We start from the raw sequence: 21,280 nt of genomic DNA, 5'->3' as shown, positions 1-21,280 counted from the left end.
CACACACAAACACCTATGCATGCACACACACACACTCTCTTTCTTGCACTTTTTTTCCTTCCTTATTCTCATATTGTTGGCTTCTCTGACACACACGTACAGAGTGCGACTGTTTGTGTAGTACGCCCCTCTATTTGCTGCCTTTGGCAACAAAACCAATATCCTACATATCACGGGGAATCAAAATCGCACAAGTGAAAACAATGAAACTGTTTTGAGGGAAACTGCAGGATTCCTCCGCTGTTTGCTTACATGGAGTAAAAATATTATATTTCGAAATAACCAAACACACGCAGCATAATCAACAGAGGTGTTTATTAAAATCAGCAGAAAGAGCAGACGCTCCAACATCTACATTTAATGCTCGTGAATTCATGAATTGTTCAAACTGTGTACAGAGAAGTGCGGGATATTTCATTAACGAGGAAAATTGCGTGGATGTGCTTTACAAACGATGACTTAACTTGCACGGCTCAGCTCACAGTGGTAGACGCTTTAATTAAAGAAGCTGGATTACAGCAGTGTATACAAGTCCATGCCCCATCCCACCACTTTCGTCTTCTCCTTTCCTCCACGCCGTTCCGTTCTCATTGTCCTTACCTGCTATCCCACTCTCCACCGTGCTGCTGATGTTCCTGCAGTTGGGATGGAATCCAGTGGCCATGTCACCTGAGCGACAGCCGGTGCATACTAATGAGGATCCGAGGGGGCGCAGGGCTCGAGTCTGCTCTTCTCAAACTGGCAGGATTAAAAAAAAAAAGACAGGGGAAAAAAAAGTCTCCTTCACCACTTCACTTTAAATCCCCCCCTTCCCCCTTTTCTCCACACCTTTCTTCCTCCTCTTCCCTCTCATCACTTTGGAATAACAGAGAGAATGGGAGCTGTAAGAGGCAGACGAGGGTAGAAAAACAAGGAGAGGAGAAGGGACAAACAAGGTGCTGCAAGCAGAGGACAGAAGTGAGGGAAATGGTGACATGGGAGAGGGACGGGTGGAGAGGAAAGGAGAATGAGAGCCGGTAGGGAGCGGGGAGTAAAGGGAAACATCCATCACTGTTTTAAGTGACTGCAGTGGGACGGAGCTGAGTAAAAGGTCGTCTGGTCTCTTTCTGAGCAGAGTGGGCACCTGGGCAGAGCTGAGCGCCTTCCAAATGACTCCGGGCTAATTATCTCACGCAGGCCGTCTGTTACGGCGGTCTGACACTTTTACTGACTCACTCGTCTACTGCAAGCAAAACAAGGCAGTCACACAACTAAACTCTCATCTGCTGCTGTCTGCTGGCATAATGGATTAGACTGAATAAGACTAGAAAAGTAAGGATTTTGTTGATGGTGTTGCAGATGCAAGTGGTATCTGTCTTACCTTAAAGCATGGAGAATGGCAGACAATTGCCGGGGCTCCTAGACGAGGAGAGATAATGATAGCAATTTAGCATAAATGTAGGAACACAGAAACTCCACCAACCTTCTTTTACACAAGAGAATCTGTGAAACGTTAAGCCTTTTGTAGTGAAAGATACAAATCCATCCATGCAAACTCTGAAGAAACACAGTTTTATTATCTAAGGATCCACCTGCTCAGGGGATCAGTGGATACACTTGAGGACACATGAGGAATTCCGAGTCATGGCCTGTTTCAGCATGAACAGAAAGCACGCTGAACATGTGTCTGCTGGAGTTACAGGCGTAGGCTTAACTGAATCTTTAGCTACAAAAGCAACGACGTGGCTACAGAAGCAGGAGTTCCAGTAAGTGTAAACTCAAACTGGACATCAGTGCCAAAGTTACCACAGCCCAAATGTCTGGCAGCCAAGGGGTTAAAAACATTTAGCCTGCGGTGACAATGCCGGCTAGCTATAGGTCACATTCAAGTCCCAGCCACTGGACAGCCAGCCGGCAAGACAGAGCGTAATTATCCCAGCCAGTTACAGTTCAATAACTCCATCAAACCGCTAGCCAGATACCAGGTTTCCCTGGCAACGCCTCCGAAGTGAATCGCAGATCAGAGAGAGAGAGAGAGAGAATGGCGAGAAAACACGGGACCCGAGCAGGGCCAGGAGACACCCTCGAATACTGTGGACCTGCGCACAGCACAAACACTCGCAACAAACCAGGTCTGCGAGCATTCCAGTTGGCTAAGCCGAGACCTCTGCTCTGCCAGGCCGTCAGTCTGCTCCCTCGGAGCTTTGTTGTTTGCTTTTTAATCATCGGCCCCACTTTTCCACAATCCTGCTCCGTGCCCACAGGCCCGCCGCGAAAATCCTCGAGTCTCAGCACAGATCGCTTGTCCTTTCAACAGACAGCCGCACCTCCCACAGCACTTACTGTAATCTGTAATAGTTAATGGAGTTTATCTCCCGTCGCCCTGAGAATAATAAAGAAACTTTTGTGCTTTCCATGCATGAGGATAATTACATTACAAGTGGCACTATGATTTATACCCCTTGATTGAATTAAAAACAAAATTGAATAGGCTTTGTACAAAAATGTGTGTATTTCTCCATTATTTGTGTGTGTCGCTTTGTCGCTAACGCACTTCTACGTGTGTGCGTTTAGGTGACTGTCTGGCCTCCTGCCGCAGTGTCTGGAAACTCAGACACTCCCCCCCCTCCATTCTGTACTGCCCCACTATCAGGCATACCTGATACCCCCCACCCCCAAACACACACACCTACACACACACACACCGACCACCACCTCCACCACCTGCGCCTCCTCCCCACCCTGCTGCGATAAGAGATCCTCCAACAGGAAAGCCTGACAATCGAAAACAACCAAAAATCAAAAACAAGCCATCTAATTCACAAAATCCACCTGATTTCCATGTCGGCTCCAGCCCAAATCCTAATGTGCCGAATAAATGTTAATCTGGCCTTATTGCTTTTAAAGCTGAGCGACGCGGCGGCGGAGTGTGTTACATGACCACCTCTGAACAATGGAGCGTAATCTCTCACACACACTCGGGCCATCAGCTGGAGTCTTTAGTTTATCTCCACCTATTCAAGGTCTGGATCAATGTTTCCTGCAGGAGCTTGAAGACTTGGCGAGAACAGAAACCTCATACCGACAGCTGTTTGTTTAACACGAGTGCAGATAAAAGCGCATCGCAACATATTAATATACGAGATCTGCTGATCCGTGCAGCAATTTCAATTATTTCGCTTTAATCAGTCCAAACATAATATTTAACATCCTGTGTTTAAACCGGCACCAGGAAAAGTCTTTTGATTGGCTCGGCATAAACACGTTTTTTTAAAACAGAAACAGAAAAGAAAAGCTAATATTGCCTCTCGCTGTTAGATAGTGCAACCTTGACAGACACTTTCAGATCTACTATAACTGCAACCTAATTAAGAGTTCATTTAAAAAAAAGTTTTAACAATTTGAATCAGGAGCTCTTATTTTAAATTAACCCATTTTTTAAAGTCACATTTTATACACTTCAATAATGAGTAATAACAAAACTGACACTGACAAAATAAAAGACTTTTAATGACGACCATATTAATCCTAAAGTGTCAATGTTTTCCCTCAGCACTCTGCTCAAAATGCCTACAGGCTTGGATCTGTTCACTTTCAATAAAATCACGACTTTTACAGCGTTAAAGCTTTAGCAGCATTTTCCTGAACAACACTTCCTGTCTTCGCTGCTACGTCCGATGCAGTGTGTGTCACTCGGATGGCAGAATCGAGATCAATTTAGCAGTAGCTCATTGAGAACTAGTTTGACTTTGAACAAAGTTTGTATTCCCCATTGAGCGCAGTTACAAACCAGCTGGGAGCTGATTTTTACGGGGTGATATTTATTGGATCCTTGGCGGATTGCTCTGAGCGTGCTGCTTTGTTACTGTTGGAGGGGGGTGGGGGGGTGGTTGTTTCATCAGTGGGCTCGGGTGCTGCCAGACTTTGCTGCGTGTCAGACAGACCCTAATAAAACTGTCTGGCTGTTTTGTGGGCACCAGCTCCGCTCTGCCTGTGCTGCGTCTGACTGCTCAGCACTTGTCGCACTGTGCCTGGCTGTTTGGTATTCATGGGGCATGGCGCTCCTTCAGCTGTTGCTGGGGGCTCTGTGGCATAGGCACAGACTATTAGTTGGCATCGGCATTGTTCGCTATGAAACCAAATAGGGAGACGAGAAAAAAAAACATAATTAGGGAGAGAGAAAGACTGGAGACTGGGAGAGAGATGGAGAGGAGGGCATTAGAGAGAAAATCAATTGTTTTGAACTGTATTCCTAATACGAGTAATTTAGCAGAAATTAGGTTTTCAGAAAAGCATGCCGTCTTGGGAAAAACTGAAAGTTTAAAAACCAGGTCAAGCTGTAATTGTAAATGAATTCACACCTTTCTCTGGCACAAAAGGAAAAGAACCGATTTTTTTTTTTTTATGCAGACCTAATTTATTGTAATTGCACTTCTGTAGTCATGTTTATAAGAGACAGGTCCAGTGTTTTCATTTTCTATTCAGCATTCAATCTTGTCCTTTTCTCTTTAAGAGCCTGTCTTAATGAATTACGATGTCTGTCTGCGCTGAGCTACGCCTCCCGTTTAAATATTGATTGAGATCATTAACCAATTTGGTCGTTTCATCTCACCACAATCGCAGATTTCAACAGAAATATTCAGATAAAGAGAGCAACTCGATTTCTGTTGACCCGATTCCACATTTTCAAAGCGTGGCCATAGGTTTTTATTTGACATACTGCATGGTATCTTTCTTTATTTCCCCTGATTTGAACAATCGGGAGCTTTTAAAATCATTTAAATATAGAAAGATATAAAGTCATTAGAGTATTTTTTGTTTATGTATCTGGCTTATGTGCATACTTCTAACTAAAAAAATAAAAAAAAAAGGGTAGAAGTGAATTATAATTAGAAGAATTATTTTGAGGCTAATGTAGAAAATTTATATTCTAACCGTAAAATATTTGAAGACTTTCTGACATTTGGCTGAGAAATGTATCAATTTATGAAGCAGATGAGTGAAATTATCAACTATGAAAAATGTAAAGAAAAAAATGTTTTTGAACTTGTGTGTTTTAGCTCTCCAGTGCTCCAAACAGCAGCAGCAGATGTGGCATTAGTCCTTTTGCTCCTATAGCGTCTAGACTTATCAATTTCAGAGTGACTGCTCTGGTAATGGAGGATCAGATATATTGGCTGTGTGGAGGTGGTGACAGGGGTTAATCAACATGAGCCTGGGGTGTGGTGGTTTGGACTGGTTGGTGTCCTGTCATTTCTAATCAGATCATGTGTTACTAGAATTGTATTCAAACACAGATGTTGACACAAAGAGAGATTACGGTGCCGGTTGACAGCCCAGTGCAGAATCGATTGGTATTTTTCGCTTTAATGGCGGTGGTACTGGCGCCATTACGAAAGGCGTCCTTCATGATTTTGGGGGGAAAAACAAAAAAATTTCAAACAAGCGCAGCCCTGCAGATGTAGTCGCATCAGTGCTGCAGTTTTCCTTAACGGGTTCGTACACGATGTCACGGAGGAGCCAACAGAACACAAACCCTTCACATATGTGCTTTGCTTTTTTTTTTTTTTACTGCGCTCAGCTATTTCCTTTCTGTGTGTTAGCCATTCTCTGCACCGTCCCATCCATACATGCATTTTTAAAAGAAAATCAGCCGCTGATGCTTTCCGATTCCATGTGGAACATTCGGCAGAAAGTCGATTGTGCCGTCCGCCCGCGTCCCAAGAGCCTAACCCGTGATTTTTCATCAAGAGAGCTCACAAGTTAGGGTCTCAGGGAGCAGGTGAAGTACGACAGAGTCTACAGAGGAGCCGCAGTCAGCTGCAGGGCACTGACACCTTTCTTTCTCTCTTACTCACTCACACACAAATGCACACACACACTCACACACACACACTGTCTCTTCGTCAACCAGTGCCACTTAAACGTACCAAATTTCTATCAAGTGTCTATAGTTGAAACTATAGGCACAGGCTGCAATTAAAAAACAAAGTAGCTCTGCACAGATATATGCTCCAGCGTTCCTCCGTTCTTCCACTGCGGACAACTTTTTTTTTTCTCGACAGCTTGGTTTGATTCCTGTGCACACAAAGACCTGCAAAGGTAGACAGATTTTCAGGCATATGTTTAAATACACTAAAAAACAACAAAGCACCAGACAGCAGCAGTAGGCAGCAGAGATGACAAAGAAAGACAAAGCAGGGATTTCGCCGGAGACGGCCAGACCTAAATGATCTTCGTGGCAGTGCCCAGACAGAAGCAGAAGCAGAGGCTCAGACAAACAGACAAGCCTGCACTGCCTGCTCTGTGCTAACTAGCCTTTGTGCTGAGGAAGGAAAAGCCCCCTAGCCAAGCAGCTGGGCTCGCCTTTGTCCTAAAGAGCATCAGCTGATCATCAGTCTAAATTTCTCGCTTCCAGGGTGGCGGGACCAGGACCTGGCTGGCAGACTCTGCTCGACTGATGGATGCAGAGAGCCACCAGCAGCAGCCTCACCCTCTGGCTTTCCATCACAGCAGCCCCTACGGATAGGTACGGTTAGACACTGAATCCAAAAAAATAAAAAACGCACGGCACTTTGAGCTGCTCAGCATTACACAGAATGCGGGTAAATTTCCAGAAAAAACATCTTTTCACAAAAGGGACGAGAGAGAAGGGCGGGTTCGTCTTCAGCACAGGTACCAAAACTTGCCTCCCTTCCCATATTTCACTTTCCACTGCTGACTGCAATACCCTCGACACCAGACTCTACCACCTACCAGCCCAACTCTGCCGCCACAGCAGCAAGCTTGGCGATAAGTTATCAGTGTCAAAAGGCACGGCGCTTCAGCGAGACAATTAACTGGAAAGCAGCTCCAGCCCGGCCGGAGCCAAACAGTCACAATCCAGACCTTAGCTGCACTTAAAAATGCCAAACTGCAGTAAATGCTAAAGCAATACTGAAAACATTCCCATATCGTTTTCACCGGTCGTGTACCCAAACACACCAGTGAATGCCCCCCCCACTCCCCCCGCCCCCCCCTCCTCCCAATCATCCCACAACTCCTCCTCCTCAGACCAGGAGAAGAAAAAAAAGCAGCCGGATAGATGTCTCTGACTGTCTCCTTCTCTCTGGGGAACGCCAGGCAAAGTGGAGGCTTCCGGAAATGAATGCGCCGCGCCACCCGACGCGTTGCCTCGCATGCTCACTCTTCTGTCTGCCACCGACTACGCCTTTTGTTATCCGCCTCTGAGCTGAGGATGATGAAGAACAGAAAGAGGGGGGAAAAAAGGGCAGTGGCAGAAGAAAGGAGGGGGAGATGGTGGGGGGCGGCGCGGGTGCCGGTAAAGGCTGAGGTGTCCGCGGGAAGCTGCAGCCAGACGCAGGTCAGTGAGGTGGGACGTCTCCGCCACCCCACCCCTCACCCTCACCCCCACCCACTACTCCCCAGCACACAGCATCCCTCCTTTCCAATTGCATTGTCAGCTCCATCTCAGCATCTCAACCCCCACCCCTCCACAGCACCAATACCACCACCAGAACTACTCATTCTCCTCCTACCTGCTCATGACGATGGGACATCAGCCATGTCGTGACACTGTTATCTACACCCTCTACTTTTATTTTTCTTCCCCCTCTTCTTCTCTCTCGTACCCATCGCGGGTCCGACGCGACACGCTGCCGTTGCCAAACAAACAACGGGATATAAAAAAATTAAAACGAGAAGCCCCAAAACATTTGCTCCCTCTAGCTGCCGCTGCCGCCGGAACCCGCTACTTTGCTTTCACTCATCCCCCTCCCCCATCTGACCCTTGCACCCCAAGCCCTACCTTCTATTACTATCTCCACCCCACCCCCTCCCACCACCCATCCCCTCCCATCACTCCAGGTCTGTACCTGTCTGCTTGTCTGTTTCTCCCTGTCTGCAGCTGCTTGCCCAAAGTGAGATACTGCAGCAGGAGTCTGCAGCGACAGCCCTCGCTCTTTCTCTCCCCCCTCTCTCTCTCTCTCACACACACACACACCCTCCATCCAGCCTTTGCTGGTGAACACGTTCCTCCCTGTGCTGATCAATTTCTTCTCTTTTTCAGCAGCACACACACACACACACACACACACACACGCATGCACACACACTGCAGTGGACTGGTTGGCCGTGGTGGAGGATGCACTGTAGCTATCCCACTGTCTTGTAGCATCGGTGCAGCTGGTACAGTCACATCCAAACACATGCACAGCAGAGGTAGCCACTGACACAAAATTACCATCTCAGACAGAGAGCACACAAATGGCATTGCACACACACAACATAGGCAGCAACAAACTAACAAGACCCCCACACCCCAAAAACCAGACAGAGAACAGTGAGTCAGAGTGACACTCCAGCTGCTTTGCTTAGCTCTCTCTCTCTCACACACACACATACAGACACACACACAGCAATGTGGTCAGCACAAGCACGAACACAAACTGTCACTGTCACAATATTGTGACCGAGGCTTGACAGCAGCGAGCGGCAGCATAAGGCACACGGCTGTTTGAGTCAGACACAAAAGCAAATATCTGGTCCAAGAATTTCCTCATCGTTCTTGTCAAGTGTTACATTTTCAGATCATGTTTTTTGGATCCTGCACGATCACACGCAAAATACAGAAATGTGTCACTGTGCCGCCCGGTACTACATCTATGTCTATGTGGAAATATACATAATGGAGCTCAGCAAGCATCATTTCGAGTCAGACTGATTAACTCGAAGGGTCACAAAAACATCAAACCTACTTTCAGCGTTTGCCAGAATTCTTCACTGTTCGTAGCCAAAGCATCATTTGGTCATTTTAATGTTTAAAAACCTCAACAATAGAAAGAAATGTGACATACATTTGTCTTTATGTAATTAAGATATTTTGTTTGAGATACCGAGGGACAAACCCGTAGAGAGTACATTTTAAAAATATGACATTTTACTCATTCGCATTCAGCCCGAACCAGATCTGCCCTTGACAGCTTGCGCTAATCTCAAACCTTAATCACCTTCAACACCGTGGATAGATTAGGGTTACGACCCTGTGTCACAAAGAGGGGCCAGAGAAAGAGAGAGAGAGGTCTGCAAATGTTATCATTGATTGATCATGCCCTTTAATTCAAATGGAAAGCATCAGCTTCCCAATTCTGCTGCAGTGCAGGAAAAAGGCTCTCACAGCAAATGTCACTTCATCAAAGATGTCAAATTCGTCTGTACCTTTCCGTCCTGCAGAAACACACAGAAACATGGCGAGCTAAGCGCCGAAGAGGTGCACAAGTAAATCCTGCTGCCAATGTCAAAATCGTGGCCAGGATGAAGTCTATGGGGGATGGTTGGTCCTTGTGGATCGGCTCGGCGATGGTGGCGGTGACGCAGAGACGGGGGGGGGGATTTTGTTGTATGCTACAGCCAGTGGGGCCAGCAGGCGGCCATATAGGTGATCAATCAGCTCCATTACAGCAGTGTCACTGCCGAGTCTGGAGTTATCCTGCCCATCACCCCTCCACAATACACGCAAACATCGCCTGTTTCTAGTCTAGACTGGAAAATAGAATCCCGCAGCGTGATGAAACTGGTCCATGAGAGTAAACACGGTGAAAAAACAGATGCGTTTGAGTTTCTGTTGTGTATCAGTGACATATTCTCAGATTCAGAATCAGGGCATGCGTGTATAATACTAGGATGGGATTCACCTCCAATCAGAGGATGCATAAAGTTGTTTTGACAGAGATGAAGCAGATTCTGATACACTTGCTTTGAATTGCATCAAGACACAGCTTTTCAAAGCAACCAAAAATAGGATCGGCTCCATTGTGATTGGTAAGCAGCTCGCACAATGAGCCCAAAGACATTATGCAGCAGACACTCGCAATGACACTGTTCATGTTTCTACACTCAGCTCAGAATATCTCCATGCAGCCTGGAGATGCATATCTGTGCTGGCAGATGCCAGGCGAGCATTAGACAGGTATCCCACTGATGGAGTTATCTCAGTCAGCTGAAGCAGCACAGACTGGGACCATGGAGCAGCACAAGTAGGAGGGAAAGAGAAGAGTGAAGGAGAAAGATGGAGGCTGGAAGGGGAGGAGAGCGGGCGGCGGGGAATATGTGATGCACAGCACCTCGCCAGCCAGCCAGCCAGCCAGCGGGACATTAATGACGATCATGTCTTGTCACACTGCTGTCGGCCAGTCAGCAGATCTTGCCCTTGTCCCTGCCCTTCTCCAATCAATTGCATCGATCTGTCCCAGGGGTCAAGGGGCAAGAGCGTATCAATAGGGGGAGAGCGGCTGATGCAGCAGGCAGAGAGGGGCGCACTCCAGACAGATCGATGACACCCCACCCCCATGTGTCTGTGTGTGTGTCTGTGTGTGTTTGGGGGGCGGGTGAAAGTAGTTATGATTATTCATTTGCCATTAACCCGAATGCATTAAGGGAATATGTTTCCTTGGGAAGAAATGGTGCTCGAGGCTGCTCATTTTTATAGGGAAGTGAGATTTTATGAGTTGGGGAGCTAGAGTAGCGTTCTGGCCAGAACCGACAGCGTTCTGGTCTCAGACGATTTGTTACCAAGGTTTCCACCCATTGGTGACGTCAAAAGCAAGAAGCCAATCTCTGCTCTCAGAGAGATTACAGATGTAAGCAGCAGTTGGCTGATTTTCCAGTGTTTTGTGCCTGAGTGTCACTGTCTGCAATACAACTAAACGGCTCACAGAACTTTGAGTATCACAAAGTGTATTAGCCTCGTGTGATGGGTCACTTGCTTTGAATATACAGTTTCTCTGACATCGAAACAAAAATGCAGGACAATCTGCAATCTGATCACAATGTAAACACTGCATCCACTCCACAGGCGGTAACATAAATTCACTTTAGGGACTGTTTATTTTTGTTTTGAGCTCAGTAAGATTTATCTTCATATGGAGCTTTAAAGAGCAGCAGCATTTGCTAGTGTTTAGCTGAACACATGCAACAGGAAACAACTATAAACTGGCCAAAGAAGAAGAAAAATCATCCAAAATGAATTATTATTCTAGGTTTCAGCAACTTTCCTTATTGCTGGTCTAATACACGCACTCTTTAGGTTTCTGGCTGCCTTCACTGATGAAATGTAGAGCAAATGTGATGCTCCATGATTGGCTGTCTGCGCAGTGCTGCCAGCTCTTCCTGCTGTACATCATTTGGACTGCAGCACACCAAATTCAATCAAGGCAATCTTTATTTTATTAATTCTTAAAGTCATCTGAAGAACCTTGAAGTTCCTTGCCAGCGTACTTCTCAAAGGGGCTGTTATAGCAGTGGGGACAGAAAAAAATAAATAAATCAGCGACCTAAACCGGCCCTATCTAATCCCATAATTTATTTGTTTAACCATCCCATAAATGAAGGCCCAGCAGGAACCAATGACCAGCTGGACAGAAGAGTGCTGAGGCAGCATGATTCTCAGCGGCAATGCTTTCCTCGACACATCTGGAGGAACGACTGAGGTTCAGAGGTGAGGAAAGACGAGAAAATCGCAGCTCTTGAAATAAACACTAGTGAGGCACATCTCGATTCTGCATACTCTGTTAAATTTGTAAGAGCTAAAGACGAAGGAAACAAAGTTTGCGTTTGTGATTAAATAAAGAAGCTACATTTGGTGCTGCCTGAACTAACTCTTCATTCCAAGCTGACTGGCATGAGATCCCCTCTGCGTTCCTCAGCACACTGTCCACTTTTCAACACTTCTGACTCTTCTTCCTGTGAGTGGGTCAGAACAGCAGCAGCAGCAGCAGCAGCAGCAGCAATGTGAAACCCGGTGGTGTGTAGCTGAATAAGGAGGCGTGATCTTCCTGAAAGTGGGATTACAAAATGGAAGATAAAAGGCCTTCTTTGGTTTCCAGGGATTTACCAGGATCATATTCCCACACAGAAACCTGTTTGATGACAGTGACTCTACCGGCCATGCGATGCTGATAAGGATCGCTGGATTTCAACGGTGTTAGTTTCACGCCAGATTTAATTACTGATGATCTAAAAATAGCCAATTAATTCCATTCAATAGCTGCACTGATAGGAAACAGGTAAGGGGTTTTCCACATCTGTTCACACTGGAAAAGCAGGCTAACTTTGCAGACAATCCTTCAGCCAAAGAAATTCTTCAACATCTTAACATCAAATATTTCAGAGTGGGACAGCATATCTGGCTAAGCATGAGCACAATTCAATGGAAACTCTGAGCATGAAACAATGAAAAAGATACAAGCTCGTTGGATAAATGACAAAGGTTGCAGAAGGGCAGCCTGCTCAGCTTCAGCCCCAAACATTGTAAAATCTGTGTCATCAATAAAAAAAACTCTATCACAATGATGAAGAACTACAGCAGAATTTACAACAAAGCTCCAGCTCGAGCAGGCAGCTTGCTTACATCAAACCGTCCTGAAGAGTAACAATCTCAAGCTGATCTGCCAGGCCGTTTTTCTCTTGTGTGGTGCTTTGGAGTCATTTTACAAGCTGTGGCTGAATGCCAGACACAGATGTAGTCTGACGCAGTCAGTCAGTGGACAAGTCCACAGTAAACAGAGACTCTAGTGTCGCTGAGGCAAGCTTCAACCTGAAACTGGACCTCATATCACAAATGCACATAGTATGGAACTGTGGACAATGTATCACAAGACTTGGCAACAACCTATAAACATCCAACTGCAATAATAGAGTCGGGCTGCGTTTGGTAGACAGTTTTAGGAAGTGTTAGGTGTGTCAATTAGACCTAACCTGAGTCAGATGTTCAAAATATGTGTGCAAATGGCAATCACAGAGGATCTGCTAAATATGACAAGTGTGATTATTATATTTTATACTTTGTGTTTACAGCGAACCCTCTGTGTATCATAATATTTGGCACGCAGCGCACATTAGAAAGACGCCACAGCCGTGTTGAATAAAAAGGCCGACGTGTAATACTAGGCCGCAAAGATGAAGCGGCGGTTTGAAACACGAGGCCATCACTGTGTGAAATAGGTTCCACCACACAATTACACCTCAGCGAGTAGAAAGCACTTCAAAATAAGACAATATGGCATATTTTTATATTTTAGCACCCTGTTTAACTCATACTGAATTTCACAACTGTTTATAACTAGAGCAACTCCTAACATCTTTTATCAGGATTGAATATGTTAGAACTTAAAAGGCAGATGAAGAAAAGCAGTAAGCCTGAGTACAATGTGTTCTAACTAGAACTCTAGCAGGGCCATAGTGAGCACTAACTGCAGGTTTCGGGCCAAGCTGGCAGGCCCACCATGAAACAAAAACCACATGTGAGCCAGAGTTACATTATTCTAAAGATCAGCATCACTTTAGAGGTGCTGCATGTTCAAACTGCAAACTGATGTCATACGTGTACTCCAAGGAAAGCTAGAAGGTTGTACAGTTAACTCCCAGGGTGTAATTCTAAACCATACAACCTACTACCTCAACCCGAATGCACACATTTTCAACTAGGGTTCCTCTCGTCTATGTACTAAATAAAGTCATCCTCAAGCCAAACTGTGTCTCATCACTATCACCACATTTCAGGTTTACGCTTGGAGAAAGATTGAATATTAATATATGGAGCAGTTTAAAACCTAAAGTATTAAAGAAAAAAAAAGGTTCAAGCACGACGATCACACCACAATGACAAAGACCCACAGAGGCGAGCTTGTGCTGTCAGATTTGCCACAAGATCGGATCTACGGGTTTGTGCCAAATGGTTATGGCCAAAGTAGCAAAATAATTCAATAAAGGACTAATACTGTCTCGCAGCTATAGCAACACAGGCGTAAAAAAACAGGACGCGTGTGCTGAACACTGGCGTTCATGCAGATCACGGCAGTGCCAGTGAATACACCGCAGCTAGCAGCAAGACATTCGCCCCACACGATCAAAGTTCATCAAACAGATGGTGACAGCATTGTGGTAACTTACCCATCGTGGCTGCATCTTGCTCTGAGGATGGGTCGCTGGGCCAGTGGGTTCGCTAGGGTGGCCATTTATTTTTCTAAAAACAGGAAAAGAGAATTGCTTTTAAATACCACACAATGCTTTGCATCTGCCAGGACCTGCAGCTTAATGCTACGATTCACTTTTAACAATGACTCTTATCGTTGTGAGAAAAGAAAAAAAAAGGTTCACAGCTACATGTCAGTAACTGTTCTGACAACATCACATCCACATGGGAAAGAAGAAAAACACAAATGTGTGTATATCGGTAAGTTTCTGTGCCTCAGTTTGGGAGTGTCATATGTCTCTGCAGTTCCCAGCTACAAAATTAAATCCATAATAATAACAATCTGCTGTGGACTTGTATCCCAAACTAGCCCACAGAATTGCCAGAGCGGTCCTCCTCCTGGCCAACAGCAATGTGGCTGTGGTGAGAGCTTAGCTCAACTTAGTCAAGACCGCAGATAGCAGAGAGCAGAGCCTGAGAGGGATGCCAGTGTAATCAAGCATGCCACGGTCAGCTACCATTAACTGTGCCAGTGCCACAGAGCCACAAACAACAGAATATTCCTATGGCCGCAGTGCGACAAAGGAAAACCTGGAATAAGAGAACAGAAAATGCCACTTACCTACATCTCTACTATTCTGTCAGACTTTATGTTTCTATCTTTCTGTATCCACACTTTCTACTTGGGTGTGAGCTATGCGCAGTGGGTGCTAGGACCATTGGTTTATTACTTTGCTAAATGGAGGAATGATGAAAAGACCGAGGCACACTTCTAAACTGACCTCACTGAAAACACGGCTTCAGTTCAGCGATGTGCTGTCCGCCATTTTCTCCGAAACAAAGTAGAAGAGAAAAAAATTGTATAAAAATGATTTGCTGGCATCATTATTCAAAGTTTTCCCCTTTTCTCCCTCCGTGTGTGAGTCTCTCTCTCCCTCTGCCTCGCCTGGCACCATCACAAAACCTTGGCTGGAAAGATCACATGATTTCCTACCAGAAAGCCACAGCATTCCCAGTTAGTATTCTGCTGACACTGTAAAGACATCTTTTGTCTAAATCAAAGCGTGGCCTGCCCCCTCCCAAAATCTGGCACCTTCTGGGAGGGGGTGGGGGGGTTAGGCAGTGTAAAGGGCGGTGTTAGAAGCCATAGCAACCTCTACCTGGCAGGCTGCCCAACACACGAGCACTGCGGGCTAATATGGAGTGGAGCAGGAATGCTTATCGCCTTCCAAAGTCAACTCCATGGGCGTGCTGGTTGCTTAAGATTTCAGTGCTGATGCCAGATTTTTCGTTTTTCTTGACAAAGTAAATAAAATCGTCTAGATACATGACAAACTGACGACACGCTCACACTGCACCTCCTGATTGAAATAAAGTTCACATGCTTCTGTTTTAAAACACTATTCATCAAAATCATGTGAGCTCTTTCAGTAAACACAAACACTGAATGTCAAAGGAGCTTGCAAAGAAAAGCGTCTGGACTTCTTTAAGTTACTTGAAGACGTTTCACCTCTCATCCGAGAAGCTTCTTCAGTTCTAAGGTCAAATGGTGGAGAGTCCCAAGTCTTCAGTAACTTAAAGAAGTCCAGACGCTTTTCTTTGCAAGCTCCTTTGACTACGATGACCTGGATGACTGAGAACCTTCACAGACACAAACACTGAATCAAATTCGTCATACATCAAATAAAACACTTTATGTGGCTTTGCTGGAAAGTATTAAAAACCATAAAAAAGGACACTCGGTAGTATAAGGTTCTGCAAACTTCTGCAATGTTTTTTTCAAGCAGACGAGACGAGCTCTGTCTTACACGCTGGGATATAGTGTATCAATCGCTCATGCATCATCAGCAGCGTGTTCTCCGCACGCTTCTGCAGTTTAGCCAGAAAAGTAGCCAAGCACAGTCAGGTGGTTTGTTACCGTAACACAAGCATATGTCATAGACCTGTGACTCACTAAAGAGAAAGGTATCCGCCAGAGACCACACTACAGTTCTGTGCTGAGAGCATCTCACACGCCGGCCTCCTCACTCAGTTTAACGCCAGACTGTTGAGCATCTGCCTTACTTGCTCAGCTCTGCTCATGACTTCAAGGAAACGATCAGTGTAGCAATGACTCCCGACCTCTGTATTTTCAATCGCCGTGTTACTTTAATTTAACACTTCACATTTTGCACATAATCTAAAACCTTCGTTTCCACAGTATAGCAGTCATTCAAAGAAAAGTTCACCAGTATGGATGGATAAGACAGTAAGATGCAGCGGCAACATAAAATATTACTGTGCATATCTTAGCCTTTATTTAAATTATATGATGCTAATTTTCATAGTGGATTAGGACATCGTTTGAAGTTATAACTGTAGACCTGCTGCAAGAAAGGACAATTTTAAACTGGCATTAAAATAAAGAAGAAAAACAGAATCAAATTTAGAGAAGACAGCGTGATAAGAACACAGGTGGAGGAGAGGCACAAAACATTTGCAGATGCATGCAAATAAAAACACAAAACAAGAAATGATCTGTTTTTTAATGTTACCCATTTCATATTCTCGTGACAAATGAGACCAAGTCAGAAACACCACACTGACACGACGGTACAGAATAAATGTTGAGCAAACACTTCGATCAGGCTCCAACCGATAGATCAACATCAAAGATGCCGGCGTAATGGGATTGTAATGCCAGTAAGCAGTCTGTTCTGAGCTGAAGATTAATGTGTGTTTCCCCCCATTATTTGTCATCAAGAGCAGCCTGTAGCAAACAACTCACCTTCACTTGATTAAATCCCTGGAAACAGAAAGAAGAAGGACAGCAGCGTGCTACACCTGTTGTCTAACTTGTGCAACGCTATCATCAGAATCTAATGTGGTTACATTTATTAAATCGTGTGCAGTCAACACCTCGCTGGTGCAAAACAAGCACACAAACGTCGACACTTCTCTGTCGACAATTCAGACTGTTCACTTAGATCTGACGGTGCTATTTACTGATAGGAAAAGGCAGCATCCTAATGTTCTTCTTGGAGAAACTGCTGTGGGCCGTTTTCATCTTTCTCCATAATTAGGTCATCTTTATTAACCACCACACAATATCCATTTCAAAATGTCACAACTCTCTCACACATACCATGTTGTGGAAAGGGAAAAATAAGTGCAAATACATACTTTGCACTGGTCTGCATAGCTACGAGACAGCTAGCTCTGCGATGTAGAAGAAAATGGCCATGCGGCCACCTGAGCGTCTCATCTGATACGTCAGCCACGCTCAGCCAAAACATTCCCCCAATGAGGGGGTCAGTTCATGTCCTGAAAGGCAGAAGGCCAGGGTCAAAGTTCAAATGAGAACCAGAGGGGTGGGGGTTTGAAGGACTTCCCTTGGGTATGGAACGCACCATTATGAACCAGACAGGGGTGGAAAAAATCAACACTGTCATCAACAAAATGCAATAAAGTCAGCGGGGGTGGAAACGACATGATTTACATGTGCGAGGATATAAGAAAGGCTGAGAAAAGCTAGTGTTTGTTTTTATCGAATGTCCTGTTATACACTGATGGGAACCCTGTTATACTGTGAAGGCAACATACATCTGTGTAGGTACACAAACACTATATCAGTGGTTATGACGACCAAACCAGACTCCACCTGAGACATCCTTTTGTAAAGGAAAAAATAAGCATTACATCTTTATAAGCTTGAAAATGTAAAAGCTGTGTTAAGCAGCTATTCATTTAGAAACCTGGCATTTTCAAAGTGTATAAAACACTATACATTTTGTTATCTTTACCAAAACTTTGCATACTGGCAGCCAAAACTAAGCAGGAAGATAATTTGTGCTATTTTATTCTCTGCAGGCACACCAGAGACAGGGGGTTATTTTTGGCTCAAAGCTCTTATCGCCATTAATTTAATGTTGCCTCAAGCCGTGACAGAAAAACAGTCAACAGGTTAATCCAGACAGAGTTTGTGCAGTTCGCATTAATGAAACGTACCCATCCAGCCACTTCATTGTGTCTGAGTATGAGACTTGATCTTGCCAAGGACAAGAACCCAATAAAAAGTCCAAATATTGAAATCTAACATTGTGCATGGAATATTTTTGGATAGCTCTGTTTGCTGAGTGTTTTAGTATACTGGGAAAACACCCTGCACACTATTACTGGCAAAGAAAGCGAACAGAGTCGAGGCAGTACACAGGATTTACTTTTTCTCTGTTTCCCCTGTAGAGAGGCCTCATCTTACTGTGCCCTGCTCTGGCGCCTCTTTCTCAGCGTTCAGCTACAAGGACTGACAAAGGAAAAAGATGACTTTAAAAAAAGCCAATTAGCTGATATGAACAAGTGAATTAAAAGCAACACGGTCAGGCGTGTGAAACCTGCTACTGCTGCTACGACACAGGCAAACACATGTATGTGTAAGGAGCAATAAGAAATTCAGCTTAATTAGGCAGAAAAGCCAAAAGAAAGAGTCGAGCACATGCGTCTGAGCATTGTGGCTTAACATAGCAGTTGCTCACAAACATGGGCTAACCTGTTTGGGATTACAGAAATACTGCCGTGTTACTATTAACTTAGGGTAATGTTGCTTTAAAAGCTAACGCAGCTTTTCTGTGCAGCCAGCCACGGCAATGACTTTGCCCGACCCACCTGTCTGTTGATCCTACTGCCTAGCACCAGACTAAACACTGAGATTTTCAAAATGGCTTATTGGCTGCAACTGACTAACAGGCAGCCAATCAGTGCGCAAGGAGGCATGGATGGAGGACAAGAATCAGTCAGTGAGCGCAGAGGAGAGAGGAAGAGGCTGTGCAGAGACAACCGAACCTCGTACAAACTCAAGAGGGGAAAAGAATGCAAAGGCAGAAGAAAAGCTCGACAAATAAACAGTAAATTCAAAGTTACTCTGTGACAGAGATATGAGTGGGTGTTTTTTTGTTGGTTTTTTTTGCTGCAGTATCAAATGTTGATGCAGAACAATAATAAAGTAAAAGGGCATTTGTTTTCTGAATGGCACTGAATTGATTACCTGGCTTCAGACAAGGCTGCTATCAGACCCTGCTTTTACCATCGCTAACAGGGATCAATAGCTAATGAATTCCAAACGGCCAAGTTTCAGAAGCATAAACGTATCCTACACGACTGCATAAAGTAACCTCTACGGATCAATGAATATGACATCACGCGCAGCCGGAGGAATGCATCTTTTTAATCGACCTGAGCGTTCTCAAATTAATTCAAACGACAATTAAAATGGATCGGACTGCGTGGCACCTTCGTCCTGGAATCTCACAGAAGGTTTTTATTGTGCGTTTGGCTCCCCTCACGGCCCGCCCCTGTACTTTAATTACCGCTGTCTCCTATCAGGCTGCTCAGATGGTAAAAACAATAGAGACACGAAAGGCTCAGGTTCCATTTACATACTGATGGAAAGAGCACTAAACAAACATGTTGTCATTCAAAGAAATACACTAATGTTTGAACCCTAATGGTCTAATCACTGATGAGCTAGTGAACATTTATGTGATTTGTCACAGATGTTGATGTCTATTAAAAATCCGGTTCAAAAAATCCAATCAGTTTTTAAAGTACAGCCACCTTTTAAAATATGATTCACACAGTGTGAACAGCTTTAAAATGATTAACTTGTACTTCAGTACATTCTCTGATCATTACAGGCTTTTCAGAACATTTTAACATTGCGTCATTCATGTTGTTGTTCACTAGAAAGACGCTGTGCGCTATGATCTATGTGCTCAACATTAAAAAGCAAAGGAACATTTATATGTAGGTGCATTACTGCTACTAAGGGAAATTATCAGGCACAACATCAGTGCAGGTGAGCTATAACTGAAGGGACTCGTAAACACAAAATATCCAAAACACTTCACCCTGAAGGAGACACAAAGGGCGACGCTGCTATTCTTTATTAGTTTAAGTTTGAGGTTGGTACATCTCTTACAGAGACCATCCAGTCCTGTGTTGTAGTTATAGATGCTTCTTTGTGCCACATAATATCATAGAGACAGATGTGTAAATTTCACAGAACCTCAGAACATTATATGGCACAAATAATTTTGCGCAGGCTTTCTCTAGAGGTGCCGACCGTAATCGACTACTTTAAGGATGACTTCTCATTTAGGAGGCAGAGAAAGCAGTTATCATAATGATACCTTTTCTCTGTGTGTCCTCACCAAATGCTTTCTCCAAGATAATCCCCCTGCACAGCCGCTCATTATCAAAGCAATCGTCTGACAATGGGAAGGAGAACACTGGAAATTACGGGAATTAGTATAGGACTATGGAAAAATGATTGCTGATTCAAGACCTTAATTAGGCCCTTGCAAAACAATCAGACACAATTAGGAGGTACCAGTCAATAAGCCGAAAACTCAAAAGCAAGAGGAGATGAATTAATATCTGATGATTTTTAAATGGCTATTGGAGCTCAGATGACTTTCGCTCACAGTCGGGTACCAGACAGTGGGAAGCCTTCACGGCTGTTATTGTGGCAAATAAAGCCGGGGACTAGCAGGTAAATCAGCAGGTGAATCAGCCCTGCCTTCCAAAGAAAATGACCATTAAGGGGTAATCGAGCAACATCTGAGTGGGTCCGGAAACATGTCGCGAATCTAAAGATGCCCACGGTGCACCTTAAGAGCAGCAAGGTCAAACAGTAGCTTGAAACCGTTACGCTCCAGAAATCCTACGAGAAACAGCCGCGTCCGTTTCTCTGGGTGAATAATTTCAAATGAGCAAACATTACAAGTTTCGGATTGTCATTTCCCCTCTCATAATTAACAACGCTCAAGCAGTTAATTACTTCTTGCCAAATAGAAAATAATGCCCAAAATATTATTATATCACCATATTTCTCATGACAATCCACCACAACAGCAAACGTTTGAGCCTTTGGTTTAAACCAAATTGAGTTTTCAAGATATGTGTGCATAGCGATGCTTGGTCCTACAAACAGTGCAGAACGTGAATACTAAAGTTAGTTAAAATACCTTGAGCCGACAAACAGAACCTCTCCAGATAGTTTGCTAACAATGAAATGTGGATTACTGACCTAAACTGCTTCATAATCTCACAAAGAAAGTGAAAATCGATGTTTTAAACGAGTGAAACATGGCCGTGCATTTGAAAGACGAGAATTAAATACACATTTTAGCCTGAATCACTGCCTGAAAACAAAGAGATCTTTTACCAGTGAAAAAACACATCTCTGCAGGCTCTAATCAAAGAAAATAAAGCTGCCACAATTTATCTTTTTTAGCAGAATGCAGTTGCTCATTCAGACAGAAAAGGCTATGATATTAGAAAAAAGTCAGACTGTAA

The 21,280-nt window shown here is 44.3% G+C and overlaps 1 long non-coding RNA gene across 3 annotated transcripts in view; it reads right to left on the bottom strand.

The window, feature by feature from the left end:
- Positions 1 to 298: 298 nt before the first annotated feature.
- LOC146378624 (uncharacterized) overlaps positions 299 to 21,280 on the bottom strand; it is a 44,689-nt gene continuing 23,707 nt past the window's right edge. For 2 of the 3 annotated variants that reach the window (XR_014801478.1, XR_014801480.1), the window contains exons 2-3: positions 13,927 to 13,999; positions 299 to 1,398 (exon numbers count right to left, since the gene is read on the bottom strand). This is a non-coding gene — a long non-coding RNA (uncharacterized LOC146378624). The remainder of the gene's footprint in view (positions 1,399 to 13,926; positions 14,000 to 21,280) is intronic. The other variant, XR_014801479.1, reaches the window with a different exon arrangement.

The sequence above is a fragment of the Perissodus microlepis genome, chromosome 10, assembly GCF_051167445.1.
Source record: "Perissodus microlepis isolate ML-2025 ecotype Zambia chromosome 10, ASM5116744v1, whole genome shotgun sequence".
Classification (NCBI taxonomy): domain Eukaryota; kingdom Metazoa; phylum Chordata; class Actinopteri; order Cichliformes; family Cichlidae; genus Perissodus; species Perissodus microlepis.
This window is presented reverse-complemented; position numbering and strand designations above follow the sequence as displayed.